This window comes from Apium graveolens, chromosome 3 (genome assembly GCF_009905375.1).
Source record: "Apium graveolens cultivar Ventura chromosome 3, ASM990537v1, whole genome shotgun sequence".
Classification (NCBI taxonomy): Eukaryota; Viridiplantae; Streptophyta; class Magnoliopsida; order Apiales; family Apiaceae; genus Apium; species Apium graveolens.
This window is the reverse complement of record NC_133649.1, coordinates 161934907-161938510: the sequence shown is the minus strand read 5'-3', so window position 1 is coordinate 161938510 and position 3604 is coordinate 161934907. Positions and strand designations below refer to the sequence as shown.

Genomic DNA, 3604 nt, shown 5'->3' with positions numbered 1-3604 from the left:
TGTAAGGCATATGTCATAGCCTATTTGTATATTCGAGGATTTAACTCAACTCAAATAAGAATGTAACAAGTAAATAGTGGATCTACCGTCAAAGAGATCTCACAAAGTAACATCTGTCAAAGGATTCAGAAATAATGTTCATCTACATACTTGAGGAATTAATTCACTGGAAGAAGCTCAAGAAATTGATCAAGCCTCAGTGATACAAATCAAGATTGTGGATTTAATCAAGTGACAGAGATCTCGTCAGAGTATCAGAGAATTACAAGGATTTAATGCGAAGAAAATCAAGTATAAAAGTCAAGACATGAAGAAACGTCACGGAAGTTAGTCACTCATGAACCAGACAGTACATCGAGTATCAACATTGAAGTGGTGGAATTGATTCATAATTCTCAGTGATTTTCAGAAGATTTTCAGAAGAATGGTTGCTGCTCAAGATTAATATTAATTCTCTATTAATTAATTAAGTCATATAATTTAATTAAGAAAATAAATTATATCTGTAAAGATTAATTTATTGATTAATTGAATTAATTGATTAATTAATTCTGAATTAATATGAAGGATTTTCAGAATTTTTATTGGATTAAAATCTGTTTTAAATCAGCAAGACAATTGAAAATGAACTAGCATGACAATCTGGATTGTCATACCGATTGTCATGCCAGGTCAATTCAATTGTCTCACGGAAAGTTCTATCAGGGAGGAGAATTGTCTTGCCAGTTCAATGGGATTGTCTTGCTAGTTCAACTGATAGTCATACTGATTGTCATGCTAGCTCAACTGATAGTCATACCGATTGTCATGCCAATTCAAAGATTGTCCTGCCAGCTCATTTCAGTTCTGTTGATTATATTTAAAAGACAGAAGCAGCAGAACACATTTGATAATCCATCAACAACTCAAGAACAAAAGAAAAGCAGCCGAGGATAATATTTCATTTTCATCTGCTAAATTCAATATCACAATTTCTAGTAATTAAAGTTAAATCCAAACCACTAGAAATCATTATCTTGTTCTTGTGTAACTATCTAGCGGATCAAAATCCCTAGAACTTAATCTCAAATTGCATTTAGCATTTGATTCTTTTTATTACAAAAATAGAAAAAGTTCATGTCGAATTTATTCTAGATTTGTGATAATTAATTCGAGATTAATCTCTTGTAATCGATACCGTTGTTGTAACACCTTTCAAGTTTAATAATATTTTTATTTAACTTGAATTTTGTTTCAATTTTTTATTCCGCACTAAATTCGATTATTCGGTATAGTTTGTATTCAACCCCCTTCTACAAACACATTGGGACCTAACACCCCAACTGAAATTAGGATGATTGCGGTTGTTTGGATGATAGGTGGCTGGCACAGGTTGTTGCGATCGCTGGAAGTTGCTCATGTACTAAGCTAATTCATTCGAAATTGCGCACTGATCAGTCTCATGGGCACCAGTACAAAGCTCACAGACACTAGTGATTTGATTAACTCCATAATTAGCCAAAGTGTCCACCTTCATTGTCAACGCCTTAAGTTGGGCAGCGATAGCAGTTGCTGCACCCAACTCTAGAATCCCTACAACTTTTCCCTTAGTCAGTCTTTGGGAAGGATTCTGGTACTCATTAGCATCCATCCGTTCAATAAGTTCATAAGCTTCATCATAGCTCTTAGCCCACAAGGCTCCTCCTGATGCTGCATCAAGCATGGGCCTAGAAGAAGGACCCAATCCATTGTAGAAATAGTTGATAATCATCCAATCAGGCATGCCATGGTGTGGGCACTTCCTTAGCATCTCCTTATATCAATCCCAAGCCTCATATAAAGATTCTCCAGTTTGCTACGCGAACTGGGTAAGAGCATTCCTGATTGCTGCAGTCTTCGCCATGAGAAAAAATTTAGTGAGAAAATTTTGAGCAAGATCTTCCCAAGTTGTGATAGACCCTGTCGGAAGAGAGTGTAACCAACACTTAGCTTTGTCCCTCAAAGAGAATGGGAAGAGTCACAGCTTGATAGCATCTTCAGTCACACTAATGAACTTGAAAGTGTCGCATATCTCGATGAAATCCCTGATGTGCATGTTGGGGTCTTCAGTAGGAGAACCCCCAAACTGAACTGAGTTCTGTATCATCTAGATCGTGCTTGACTTGATCACAAAAGTGTTAGCCGCAATGGCTGGTCTAATGATGCTAGACTGAATGTCATTAATCTTAGGCTTAGAGTAGTCCACCAAAGCCTTCGGATTCTCTGCTTGATCACCCATAGCTACTACAATTGGCTCTTCAACATTCTCTTCTTCTACCTTCTTTTCTTCCTCGAAAACTTCCCTACAAACTACCACAAGTTCTTCCTCGGCTTTATCCAGTGTTCTCTTACGAGTACGCGAACGCGTATACTTACACCCTCGCTATATCACCTGAAATAAAACAAGGAATAAAATAAGTAACAATGTCCGATTCAATGAACTTTAACGACCACTGATGGAAAGCACATAAACTAGTAATTAACACTGCAGTTCCCGGTAGCGGCGCGAAAAACTTGTTAGTCGCTAAAAACGCGCTAATATTACACGTAAGTATATGAGTTCGCAAGTAGTATAGAATCTTTTCTAGTTCGTTCCCACAGAGACTATATTGGTTAAATATCTAAATCACGCATCGAAGCAACAATGTATGGTTATTATTCAATGCTAAGACGATAACAAAGTGAGGTTGATTATAACTATGAATTACGCTAACTATTATAACTACGAGAATAAAATAGACTGAGTTAATATATATGACAAACATGGGATTCTAACTTCATTAAATACTTCATTCAATAGCCTTATTATTCTCAATCTAAGCATGCAATGGTGATGACACTAATCAGACAACACGAAACTGATAAATGTCAACTTTCGTTGCACGAGTACCATTCTACCAGACATCCATAAAAGAGATAGAAGCTGAATAGGCACCAACTATATTGAGCCCTATATGTCTATAGAATTTGACAACATAACGGTTTACACACAAGTTATCTATCTTGATTACATAGGGCAAGTAAGATGGTTAAAATTACCTACGAATCATGCATAACAATACATGAACCTATGCTAGCATGGCAAGTTCTAAATCCTTAAATTCACTTTCGCTTCATTAAGAATTAACACACTATCTTATAAGTTCGCGACGCTCATAAGATGAATAAACACAACCAATACTAGGATATCATACAATCACCACACACTAAGGCATCAAATAAATTAACTAAAGAAATCCATAAATAAATCCGCTAGAACCCCACAATAACGATTAGCCCATAATAGAACTCATCGCCAATGTGGGTTCCAATGAAAACATGATATAGCAAACGTAGTCTTTATATGAATAAATAAACCAAAGTACACACAAGAATATAGGTTCAAAAAAACGAGAAACAAGCATCCAAATTACAACTCAAAACAAAGATTCTCAAGAATAAACTAGATCGTCTTCTCCTTTGTTGAATTGCGCCAAAAGATCTCTTGCCGTCTTCTCCTCCCTTGATGTTTTCAAAACTCTGAATTATGAATATCTTAATATATACGACTAAGTTATGTTTATATAGCAGTCCACGCACCACAGGA

At 36.0% G+C, this 3604-nt stretch overlaps 1 non-coding gene across 1 annotated transcript; it reads left to right on the top strand.

Annotated features, from left to right (window-relative positions):
* The first annotated feature begins 1760 nt into the window (after window positions 1–1760).
* LOC141715316 (small nucleolar RNA R71) lies at window positions 1761–1867 on the top strand. Its single transcript, XR_012572083.1, has one exon. It is a non-coding gene; the product is annotated as a small nucleolar RNA R71 (small nucleolar RNA).
* Window positions 1868–3604: the final 1737 nt, after the last annotated feature.